This window comes from Charadrius vociferus, unplaced genomic scaffold, assembly GCF_000708025.1.
Source record: "Charadrius vociferus isolate BGI_N301 unplaced genomic scaffold, ASM70802v2 scaffold325, whole genome shotgun sequence".
Classification (NCBI taxonomy): Eukaryota; Metazoa; Chordata; class Aves; order Charadriiformes; family Charadriidae; genus Charadrius; species Charadrius vociferus.
This window is the reverse complement of record NW_009648526.1, coordinates 2131310-2144873: the sequence shown is the minus strand read 5'-3', so window position 1 is coordinate 2144873 and position 13564 is coordinate 2131310.

The following is a 13564-nucleotide window of genomic DNA, read 5'->3' as shown; positions in this document are numbered from 1 at the left end:
AGACTTTTCTGGGACTTGCTTGAAATATTTAGTAGTTCCTCAGACATAACTTTGTAATTTTGAGCAACAACATGAGATGTGAAAATACGTATCTTTTCTGTGTATACAGGAACTCTATGCTTTTATTCAAATTCTGTAAATGAAAGAGGATTGTATTTGTAGTTCTACAATGACTGTCATGGAATATTACAAGACCAGTTTTTGTCTACTTCATATATCAGAAAATACACTGCAGTTTTATGACACAATATAAAATTGAAGGACATGAGGTCTGTATTAATATTATAGTTATGAAAGGTTTATAACTTTCTTCATCAATCAGATGGGGATTAAGTCTATTCCTAATTATTCTACATCATGATATTTCTCAATGAAATTCCCTAATTTAAAGAAACTAATGTGTATAAAGGAAGAAATGTAACCTTACATCTGAAAGCTACTTTCAGAAGCTTATAAGAGTTACATCATACTTAATAAAGGTCTGATTGATAGCTGAACCAATTTGAAAAGAAAGTTGGGATAAAAACATTTACTGAAATTGAAAGGGATTGCAGGAGCATTTAGTGAAAAGCAGCGTTTGTGACATACTGCTTTTCTGACAGATATTTGTTTTTTATTCTGGAATAGGTATGTTATACAGGGATTGATAAAGTGCAGTATTGTAGAATGACTGTCTTACAACCTTTAAGTAGAACTGTTGGCTCCTTGGCTCTGATTTGTCAATGCATCTCAGTAGGATAGGTACATGGGTATCAAGCTTCATTAAGAAAATTGCGTTTAAAATTATGCAAATTTGTATAACTGCTGTATTGACACCCCAAATTGAGAAATTATATTTAAAAAGCACTGGACCCATTTCTGGTGGTTTAATCCTGCCTTGGCAGGGGAAATACAGAGCTCAGTATTTCATTAAGCAAGAAAAGTATTTTCTCAGCTGAGCCACCTAAATACTTTAGATATAGATAATGTAGGAGGAATTTAGTGCAATTCTAGTCTTCAGCATTAAACCAAGAACATGTCCATTATTTTTAAAGCACAGATTCAAGCTGGAAAGTTGTATCACTTCATCTCCCTCTGGCACAAAGTTGTTCCTAATCAGATTTTTTTAATGCATTGTAGTGAGAAGTAGTCAATGTGACAGTGTTCGAAAAGGAGTGATGGTGATATGATCTCATTGCCTAAGAGGCTTCACTATACAAAAACTTCAAAAAATTCTTGTCATTGTTTCACCTGAATATTTCCTTATCTAAACCCTGCTGTGTATATATCAGTTAAATTTCCTCAGGATATTTCGACTTTCAGTGCTCTACTATGTATCTGTATCATAAGTGTTGATGATCTATATCTTTTTGGTGAAAATATATACAATATTTATTGCTTTATTTCAACTTTCCATGGCCATCAGCATTAGCCTATTTAGATGTTGAAAGCATTATATTGGAACATATACTGCAAATAAAATGTAGAATAAAATGAATGTGTAAGCATGTGTTGCATACAGCAAAAATAATTACATTAATTTGCAGTATCTATGAAGGGTTGATGTTAATTCAGAACATTTTTGTGATGCAGAAGTAAAATTTGCTGCTGATGGATGTTAATGTTGTAGATAAGTTACAAACCCAATAAATGGATTATCTGCTGCAGATATAACACTGGCTAAGTATTCATACAAAGAAGGTAAAGTGAATAGAATGTACATGGAGGCTTTCTGTTAATTTCTTTTTTCTTTTCACTTTTTTTTAGTGTATAAACATGATGGTGTCCAGTAGGGCATGCATTTCACATGAGTATTCTGTTAGTTATCTTATACAAACAACATCTTCCATCTATAGTTACAGTCAATTGTTAGAAATACTTTCTTGCTAATGGTTGATTCTTGATTATTTTGAAAATGTTTGACCAAAAAGACATCTTCTGAAGCTGTGTGTGCTCCAGAATAATCATCGTGTCGCTTGCTGTCGCCTGGGTTCAGGCCGTTGAAACTTGACCTGTGGAAGACATACTGAAGCTGTTTCTAAGAAAATAATTTTAGGAAAAACTCCTTTCCTATTTCAACGGAAGTGGACTAGTTAGAAGCCTTCACAGACCAGAGAATTAAAAAGAATCTAGTCTGTTTTCATAGATTAACAGAAACAAATAAAAAGATTACATGTCTTTCAGCTAAAGATAAATACATGTTTTTGATGTACTTTTAAGTTTAAAAATACATTAGAAGCTTTTATTTTTAGGTAATCTCTTGTACAATCTGTCTTTCATAGATTTATATGTGCAATGTAAATTGATCCCTACTGAAATGAGAGGATAGGAAGAGAAAACAATTTTATTCTGATAGCTCAGTGTAATGGCCAAGAGAATGACTGTTTAGTGGGCCCAGTAATTCTTCCAGGTGACATTCAAATTGACTTTCTCTGTTGTGTTTTCAGATCCCAAGAAGACGACTAAGGCCAAGTGAAAGATCTTGGTCGACTATTCCTAATTAATTTAAAATGCTTGAATATTCCCTGTGGAAATGGATGATTAAGTTCAACTTGTTTTCCACTGATTAGAGAAAACCAAAAATTCAAATTATGATTTGATTTCCATGAACCTTTATGTGCAAACAAAGTTGTGTTTTGTTTTTGTTTGTTGTGTTTTTTTTTTTCTTTCCCTTGTTTGCATAACTGGAGCATTTTAGATGTAGAAGTGTGTATGTCACCCCATAGAAATGCAGAAGATTAGATTCCCAAATGATGTGCTATAGCAAAACATAGTAATAAGCAGCAGTTTGGATGAAACTCTATTTCATTGAAAATATAAATATAATAAAGACCTGGGCAACAGTAGGAAATTGTTATTGATTTCCATGCATGACGCACCACTGGGTTCTGACAAAGAGCTGATTACAGATATCCTCTGCTCAAGAAAATATCCAAATGTTCTGCCTGGGGCAGCCTTGTAGCTGGTGTTCAGCTGTGACACAGCCTTTGTGTGAGTACCCAGACAGAGCTAATGAGTGGTGCCACGGCTTGGACAGACTGTGCATTAACCAGAAGTGCTGCAGCTGCTTGCAGTCACGGAGTTGTTTTTCTTTGAATTTACCTATTGCTCGGGAAGTAATTGGCAACAAGAGGTGGTAGGAAATTTTCTGATAAAATAAAATACTCAACAGATATTGAAAGTTAGTAATTTCTTTTGCTGGATGAGACTAGTGGGTCAGTCCCATTCACAGACAATAGAAATTCTGGGTCACAGCCCATAGGGGTTTCCCATGACAAGTTTGCTCCAGACATGTGGGCTCTGAACATGTTGAATTCAGTCCTCAAGGAATGAATTGACGGAGAGGACTCTGTCCTGAATCCTGCTGTACTTCAGAGTGAAATTGTGTTAAGGCTAGTGCTGCGCGGTTCCCAACTCCTTGTGGTCCTGGGGTTCAGCTTGTGCAGAGCGTGGTTGCTCTGCCCAGAGAACAGTGTGGGAGGAGCCGTGCCCTGATCAGGGTCTTCTGTGCTTCATTGGTCCTGTAAGCAAATTGTCAAATTAATTCATCATGACTCCAGGACCTTTTGTTTCAGGACTACTGCACTTCAGTGTTTTTTAGGGCAAAATTTTCTCAGAACTTCTGGTTCACGGAAAATTAAGTGAGAGACTGATGCCAAATCAGAACTAAATTGATGCTTTTATGAAACACCTATCCAGCCTTTAAAGCCAGGTTTACTGACCACGGGGAAGATTCAACTCCTAGAATTCTCTAATTCAGTTGAAAGACGATCATAATATTTGTAGTCTGAAGTACAGTTGAAAGAATGTCAAAAGGAAAATTGATTTTCCATTGTATCTATTCCTTACTAGATAAGTTTTCTTTTAATTGATTGAGATGTCATCAAGTGAGCTATTTTGGTGATTTTCCCTATCCTTATTGACTAATATTTAGATGATCTATAAATGCAAATATGTCAATTCTCATAATGCATTAGACTAATTACTGTATCCCATTTTTAGTCTGAAATTCAATTAGCTGAAGACATAGCAGAAAGACAGCGATATATAGTGTGGAAGAGAACTAGAAAGTACTTTTAAAATCACTGCCAGAGAGGGTACCCATTTATGGCTGTGTTTTCCTTTTAAAAAAACCTTTTAACTTAGTTTTGTTCAGAGAGATAGTTGGAGTCCTGAAACACATTTAATAAGCTTCTGAATTTGGAAGATTTTAGTGGCTTTAATAGCTAAGATTGAACTGCTTTTGGCAGTCACAGATATGGCTGGTTGTGATGGTTTGTCAACCCAAACTGTTCATCAGGCTTAGTCTGGGGAATAAAAACCGTCAAAGTTATTTGAGAAAGCTCAGCAGGCGAGTCTAGAAATTGCCATTAAAATGTTATGGATGTGGTTCCAAATGACAAGGGGACAACCTTGCACAAAGAAATCCAGACAGAACAGGAAAACCTTTCCAAAAAGACTGTAATTATTTTGACAGGAGATATTATAGGCCAAATATTTTAAAAAATGGCCAATTCTCAAATTGTGATAACTAGTGTCAGGAGAGATTTTACAGTTCTTAGTTGGTGGCACTTCTCATGGTAGGGGTGACAGAAGTGATGCAAGTCTCTTTGAGATAGCAGAATACAGTCGATGACAAAACTTTCTGGTAACTTGCTTTACACTTGCAATTTGATCCGAAAGGATTTCAGTACTTGCTGGACATGTTTGTCATTTTGTAAAGCTTTAGCAGAAGTCACAAAAAGTCTAGTCACCCAAATTCTGTAGCTATGCACACTTGTGTTCATTCCAGTGCATGTACTCCTTTTTTTTTTTTTTTTTTTTTTTTGACTTTTAGGATGGTGCAAACGCCATATTAATTTTATCTCAGTTTTTCCTCCTAGAAAAGAGGAGATAGTAAAGAGACATTTTCTCTATAAGATAGTACTTGAAATTCCTTTTCTTTAAAATACCACTACTAGCACTTCAAAATAAAACAATTGCTTATTCTTCCGTGAAACTCTTCTAGCAATGAAGAAGATGCACCTCCTCTTTGATAAGCACAATTTTTTAAGGCTACCTACTAAGATCTTCGGTTCAGTGTGCTTGAGTTATGCAATACTCTGAAGGCAAATCAGTTTTTTCTTAATTTGTGAGAATAAATAAAAACTCACAAGGTGATAATGTACACTTTGTAGGGAGTTTCTTACAATTGACCTTATTCTTTTTCTGTTGCTGTCTCTTATAGACAGTATTTGATTCCTTTTATGTTTTTTTCTGCTTGTAATGGCATCGAGTTTCTCTAAGAAGATTGGGTGGAATCTAGCCTGCCTGCAGAGGAGGTTATGGAAACTGCACTTGCCGCAAGTGAGAAGGCTCGAATTGGGAGCAGCAGGCGTTGCCTCAGAGGGGGTGGAAGGAACTTCCTAAGGATCAGAGGAGACCGGGTAGATTTTTCCTCAACTCAGAAAATTAATGAGCTGGGTAAAATCACCTCTAGAACCAAAGATGTGCCTGTTTGGACAGTAGGCTGGGAACTGTTTTGTATAGTTTATTTTTGTTGTGTTCCCCTTTAATTTTCCTCGTGTGCCTTCTCTGTTTAAGAAGTCAAATCTTTGAGTTTAATTCCGATGAAGCTTGTCTCTTTGGAGTTTAAAAGCCTTTCAGCATTCTTTTGGGAGCTGGCTACAGGTGAAGGTCTCTGCAGATGCACTGCAAAGCCCTGGCCACCTCAGGATCACTGTTTCTGTTAACTTCTGAAATAATTGTTCTTGACCTTGAATACTGCATATTCTTTTAATCTCTATGACTTTTTAGATTGTGTGAGCAGCAATGCTATTGTAGCTGTGTTTTTATTGCTCATCTAGGGAAGCTTTAAACTCTGTAGCTCTGTTCCAAACAACTTTTGGTATATATGTTTTTTATTATATTGTAAAATATAAGCTTTATAATTAGTTGTCAAATGTTACTTTGGTGTAACCCTATGAAACTTCAAAAAGGATGATGGGATTGTAGATCACAACAATATTTGAATTCAATTGTTTTGCTTATAGTTAATGTTGTGAACATTAACCAGTGCTAGATTTTTAACTCCCAAATATATAGGTGCATTCTGTGAGATCATGCTCATTCTGTCTGTAAGATGTTAAGGCAAATGTTTTCCAAGAACTGTATTCATGTAAAAGCACAAACATATTAAATGTAAACAGGATGAGCTATGCAGGTGTTCAATCACGGGCCCATTTTGGAAAACAGTCATTTTTGCCCTGAGGGCATAATTTGTTTGCAGTGTGGTGAAACACCCCTGGGTTAGTTCAGTAGAAGTTGCTTTGAAACTGAAGCTCTGATCAAGGGAGTTAATTTAGGTTGTCCAATTAACCTGGCTCTACTGGTTCCTGAAATTACATTTGTGTCTATCTGTGATCCTGTCTCCTCCACATCTGTCTTCAAGTCTTGTTCATTTCTGCTAGACCTTGTCATACTCAGAGAAAAGGGGGACCATCAAATAGGTTTGTATTCTATCTGACCCCGGGGTTTATGTGTTTCTGTTCTTCAGGGAAAAGGAAAAAGTTCTGTGGTGCTTTTAAATGTACAAACAAAATACTTGGTCCTAATGATACTTGCAAAAGTATGAAAGTTTTTCACTTTGCAGTGATAATGTCATCATTGTTGTTTTCTTTGTTGGTTTACTTGTTTCACTGAGTTTTACGTGTTTCTGCAGGAAGATTCAAGGGATGTTTTCTCAGATACTAGGAACTGCTGCAGAAAATGTTTTACCGCTCTCTTGAGGGATTTCAGTGAATTCTGCAGAGTGGAGGTTTGAATCTGAACGAAGATGTATTGTTTTCAAGTTCTGAACAGGCATGTCCACAGGATTCTGCGGCATGTTGTAGCACCTGGATTCTACTGTCCTCTGCTTTCCTCATCGACAGCAGAGAAAACTCCTCAATTTTCAGTAAGGTACAGCAAATTTTAGAATTCTAACATGATCCTGCTTCAAGTTTTCTCCAGGAAAACTTTAAATGATTGGGGGTTTATGGTGCTTAAAGCACACCCTTCCATTTTGAGAAAAATCGTTGCTTTCCTGTACCACCCTATATGTGTCTATCTGATGTGTTTTGCTGTATATTTGTATTGTAATTCCTTTAATGGAAGGAATGTATTTTTATTATTATTATAAATACTGGTATTTATTTGTTAGATCAACTACATATATGAAGAGGGGAAAAAAAGGTTTTTAAATATTCCAAAAATATTGCCTACAAATATTTGTTAAAAAAATTATTCCCCTATCTTTAAGTCAACATTACTCAATTGGAGAGTACATTGCCATTTATATGACTGAGTGGCAAATCACCAGCACAAATAGTGATCAGTTCCCAAATGGTTCTCAAATGGTTCATAAACTGCAATTAGTTACCAGGAAATAATTCATAGTACCATTGAATAGTGAAAAAATAGTTAAATTCCCAGGGTTTTTTTACAGTAATGGAAATGGAAGGAGGGATGAAGTTTTTCTAGAAAAATATTCATTGTGCATTGCTAGCCTGATTCTCAATTCTTCAATGTTTTGAAGGCAGATAAACTTCTGCCTAATGTTGTGTTCAAGGGATGTGTTATTTGGGATGCTGTTCTTTACTCTTCTAGGAGTGACAAAAGCAATAGATGCGTATCTACACAAAATTGGCAAACTTCCACAGGTTTCCCTGAGCAGGAGAACTAATGCGGCTTTTTTTTAAAATTATTTTTTATTTATGTTGATGTCTTTTCCACTAACATAACACAAAGATTCTAGTCTGTTATCAGCACATGCAATAACTCCCCAGTACAATAACTGGAGGACCTTCTCATCACCCCCCAGGTTTATCCACCGGCTTAATATGTCCCTGGTGTCCTTCAGTTTGCCTTCAGCTCCCTCCCATGTCGCTTAAACGGCCGACTGGCCAAAAGACAATATTTGCTGTGGCAGGTATAGAGCTGTGCACATGCTGTTTGGCCAACTGGCTGCCCTTGCTTCACACGATACTGACCTCTACTTCTTTCCTTCCTTTCCTACAGTGGGCAACTGGCTCTTTATCAGTCCCTCCTCCTCATAAAACCTCTAAAAACTGCCTTTGAAATATTCACAGATTAATAGAGCTTAACATGCCTTTGTTTTTTTTTATTAGGCAATCAAAGCAGGGTATGTGCACTTGTTTTTAGGGTAATTACTGTCCATTGCAAGTAAAAAGAACATCTTATTTTTCACATAATGATTAGTGGAATTAAAGCTCATGCTGAATAGACTAGGCCCTTCTTTCTCATTTCTGTTAATCTCTAGCTGGTCTATTTGAAGCTGCATAAAGAGAAACTGCAGAGTTGTTATGAGTCTAAAGTAATGCATTAATAATTCATCTCCTAGAATTCCTTGGCTGGAAGGAAGTAAAATACAAAGTTTATTATTTATTTCAGCATGCTTTGGTTTGAGCCTGCAAGTGAGAACTATCAAAAAAGATTACAGGGCAACACAAAAGTTTTAAATAACAATAATTAGTAAAGTGATTATACGGAACAGTATTTGAAATATTTCCAAAATTGCAAAGATTATTTTGTTGTGAAGCAAGAATTCTTACTTTGACTATTCATCCATTTTCAGAGAAGAATGATTTTATCCTAGAGTCTTGATAAAATACTCTAATCAAAGCATACATTCATATTTTTTCTCTGAGGAATGATTTAGCTTATGGAAATTTGTCTGCGTACATTATGTTCTGATATTCTGGATATACTTTTTCTGAGGTCCTTGATGACCCACAGCAGAGGTAACACATTAGCAGGAAAAACACAAACACTGAAAATAACTTCTCTGCACTAGAAGAGATATCACTGTGTTCGGGGTTAATCAACAAAGATATTGTAAATAATGCTGAGTGGTTGTAATAACAACTTGTATGAATTCACTTTACTGTACAAAAATATTGGAAGAGCAATATGTTATATTAAGTACATTACTATATATATTACCAATTACATAATAATAATATAATTATACATGTTGTATTATGTATTATATTACACACAATTATATATTATCTTTATTGAAAATTATTATTTACATTAACATAGTAATTATTATTAATACAATATCTGCAGATATGTAGATGATACTGTTATTAGAACTGTGGTATTAATAGCCTTCCTAGCTTTTAGTAAGATCATATGAGTACTAACAGTAAGAAAAGGACCTCAAAAGTGCTGGGCAATCTGTTTCAGCAGCTGTGAAAAGCTATTGGAGCAGCCCTTTCAGATTGGCTTGTGATTAATAGCGGGGAACTAAGAAACTAAGTTGAAAGCACAAGGTAAAAAAAAAAAATCATAAAAGACAGAACCCGCTTTTTAAGGAAAAGAAGGTATCGGAACAGCAGAATAATACATTTCAGAGAAGCAGAATTCCACAAATTCAGGGAATTGATACATAGGATTTCTTGGGAAGATAAGCTAAGGGATAAAATAGTGCAGCTGCTGAGGGAGTTTGAGACTTTGCTTTTTGGACATGTAATACAATGGGGAGGTGAAATAGGAATGATGGAAACAGACCATGATGGCTGTCTCAGGAGCTCTTGACTTGAAGACCAAATAGAAATCATACGAAATGGGGAAGAAGAGCATGTAACAAAGGGTGAATGCAAAGGAATAGAACAAATCTGTAGGGATAAAATTGGATAGGAGTTTCAGTTAAGAAGAGACACACAAGAAAACAGGCAACAGGGATAGAACTAAGAGGAAATAAAGGAGGTATATTTCCTCTACTAAACAGAAAAAGCATAAATTCTCTGATTCAGAGAAGGCTAAAGTGTCCAGTATCTTTTCTGCAAAAATGCTTAGTGTGTCTATATTTACAAAGATTCAGGTTAACAAGGAAATGAAAGTTTAGGTCAATTTACCTAAACCAAACGTTTTGGGATACTTCAGGGATAAATGTTCAAGTTGGCAGGATCTAATTAAATTCTCTTTCCAATGCTTCGCAAAAGGGAACTGAAGCCACTTTTGAACTCGTTTATGATTATCTTTTTGAATGAATGCAGCCAGCTGCTCTGCAGAAGTGTTGGTACAACTACGCTGGTTGGTCTGGCCTGTTCATACTAGGGAGCAATCACCTTCCCTAGCTCCGAGGGAAGTCCTAATTTAGTGAACTCTCCTATCAGAGGTTTTGATTCAATCCACAGAGATAGAAGTCAAATACACAGTTCCAGTCTTTGTTTGGACTTCCCCCCAGATTAAAGGTGGTTCAGGGAGTTTTGATTAAGTCCCAAATCCGCTTATGAGGGACAGCTGGTTGGTTTGCAGCAAATAAGAAACTGCGCTTGCTTCCCTTGTACTTTCTAGCTAACGAGGTTACCTTCTAGCTACCTTCTTACCTTCTGGAAATGCACTTTGATTTTTTGATAGTATGGTTATTAGCTAACTTTCTCTCTTTATCTTTCTCTCTCTCTGTTTTGTTTGTGGTTTGGTGGGGTTTTTTTTGTTGTTGAAGAAGTAGGAATGTTTCTGCTAGCAATGAGAAATATTGCACGTGTGTTAAGATTTTCACGTTAAGATGAACTGTGGGACAAGTAAAATGAAGTCTCCACGTTTATAATAAGGACAGGTGCAGGAATCTTTGGGCGCTCCCGAAGATGAGTAAATCCGCTGGCTCCTAAAACAATAAATAAAAGTACCACCTAGAGCAGAGTCTTGTTTTCATATAAAAGAGTCCTTTTACACAGGAAAGGTGAAGACAAATTGGATATTAAATATAAAGCTCGAGAGTGAGATGGAAAGCGGACATAGTCCAGCACGTGTTTTTAAGGTACATATCTGAGATTAGAAGCAAAGGAGAGGGATGCAATGCAAGGATAGGGGCTGAGAGAAAGCAGCAGGAGTTGGAGTGATGGTACAACGAAGGATGTACCCAGGTCCTGCTCATGCCTGTTACTGTAAGTTGAATGCACCGTGAGTTTCTAACTGCATCACAGCAGAACCTCATCTTGATCTTAGCACAACTGAAGGACTATATGTTAAGAAAAACTTAAGAGAGAAGGAATTGAGTGAAAAAGGGTCAAAACAAGTCTGTGCCCTGCAGCTTATGGAGAACCTGATCTACAGAGTGATATTATCTCTTTGTCATTCTTTAGCACTAATTACCAACCTTTTATGTGTGCCACATGTGTGTATGCTTATTATTTCTCTTTCACATAAACATTAACTGACATATAGCTAGTGTAGTGAGCTGTGGAAATGGTTAGACAAAAGCATTGATTATTTTTCTTTTGTATTGAGTGTTAACTCTCTTTAAATTACTTTAAAGCAATTGAATAATGCACCTGAAGTTGTTCTTCTGATTGACTGATTGATTGTTTGATTTTAAGGCAAGGCTAAAGTTAAAGGAGGACCATATCACTGTCCACTTTTTCAAGTACAATCTTACTATATAGCTAACATATAAACTTTCTCCCTGGACTAAACCATAAGCACATAGTGCTTTTTTTTTCATTTCATTGCTAAGACTTTACATGCTTCTCAGGATGGAAAGTTATATAAGGCCTACAAGTGGAGATGGATGTAAACAGCCAGGAAAATACTGATATACTTCTGTTGCCAGAATGAGGTTATTAGAACTAGACTGGATAGTTCTGCATGCCACTATACTATTACTAACATACCATTAGTACCTAAGAATGCTGTTATTGATCTCTGTAGCACAGTAGCAGGCTAGATTGAGAAAAAGATTTCAAAGCTATGTAAGGCCATTTCCAGAGAGTAATATATAAATCTTAAAAAAGGCATAGTTATTTCTATTGGTAACTGGTGAAAACAAAAAGAGGCTGAGAAACAAGTTCTGAATGCATGTTTTAAAGACTTTCATTGAATCTCTGTGGAAAAGCAGTAATAAGCTATGCACATGTAGTTGGAAAGCATATGAAACACTAGAAACTGTTTTCAGCATGTTCCTTGTGCTGCCACAAAAAATTCTTTGGAGGGTCCCATCTGTTAAATCTACTTGGGAACAACAAATTAATTTTTAAACCGATCTTAGAGCATGAATGTAAAAGCTCCACTTCTTGGCACATCCCACTTCCTTAAGGTTCATATTTAAATGATTCAGGTTATAAATATTACTAAAGAAAAAATAACAGATGAGTAAATACTGAAAATTATTATTATTCTTTTGCAATTTGTTTTGTGGTGTTTCTGGAATCTGTGTTCTTATGTCCCTTGTGTCCCCAACAAAGGACCTCTATTAGGTTCCTTATTGTGTTTTTATTCTGCTTTTGCCAAGAATTGAAGCTGCCAAACAATGAGAAACTTTATATACCGTTATAATTATTGCATTTAGTTTTAGAAGGGCTGTATCAGATAGTGCTGAGTCTCCAGAAATGTGCTGCATGCATCTGAGTTCAGTTTACTAGGGTGTTCTCTGACAATAATGAGTTGTGCTGTTACATTGTGTCTTACAAGGCCATACTCTTTCTTGTAGTTTAATTTATAGGTGACTGAACGTGAAGAGCACTATGTCACTTATCTGAATATCTTACTGTATTATGTTCATTGCTTAAAAAGCCCTCCATGTTGCATGATGATTGACCTTATTGTATTGTTCACAGTAATCATATTAAAATGCAGCTTGTGCTTTCAGAGTGCAGTTTAAATTTCCACTTTATTGGACAGTTGATAGTCTTGCATATTTGTGAATAGAACAGAAAAAAAGGACTGTGCCCTGACATTGCCCACACGCACACTGGAGAGGTAAACATGGTAAGTAGAGCTGCTGGAAATTTTTTGCCATTTGTGAGATCTTTTACATTTTTCTGGTTTCCTATTAAAACAAATGATTTCGACATATCCAGTGAAACATCTGTAGGTACAATCCAGTTAACAATGAGACTTGTATGTCCTTCCTGTCTACTTCAGAGAAAAGCTTTCCTTCTGCCTTCTTCCTGCTCTGCACGCCTCACCATCGTTGACAAGAAATTGAGATGAACTCTTTTGTTTATACATGTTTTGCTGAAAGGTTTTTGCTTTGGTCTAACCTTTTCCACTTGGCCAGCCAGCCAGCTTTTCCTTTGGAACGTCTCCGACATTTGCTCTAGTATTTGGCAGCTTCTGGCTCTGAAAGGTGTAATGGGTAGCTTTAGATTTTCTGTTTTCTTCTGACAATACAATACATGGTGGTAGAAGTGCTGTATATTAGCCTTTTCCTCTTTTGAGAGGCGATGATGGTAAGAGATTACCATTAATCACATACACTTGTAAACATTTCAACTAGAAGTAACCAGAAGAGCATAGCAATAATTCCTACTAACTTTCTCCATATCATTCCTTGACATTATAGGCAAATCAGGATGAAAATACTTTCCTCCTTCATTTGAGCAAAAAGTGATGCAGTTCTGTGTTAGGACTCCCATCATGACCAATTTCCTTTGCGGTCAATCTGCATCTTTTCTTTTTCATTTATTTCTTAGTGTGTGATGCAAAATACAAACGTTCTTTCAGTGCTGCACATAGCATGAAATCTGCTTTGTTTGGGCAATGTGTCAAGTTTTTGTGTCCTGCATTTGCACTTATTAAAGTGAATTTGAGTTGTCAC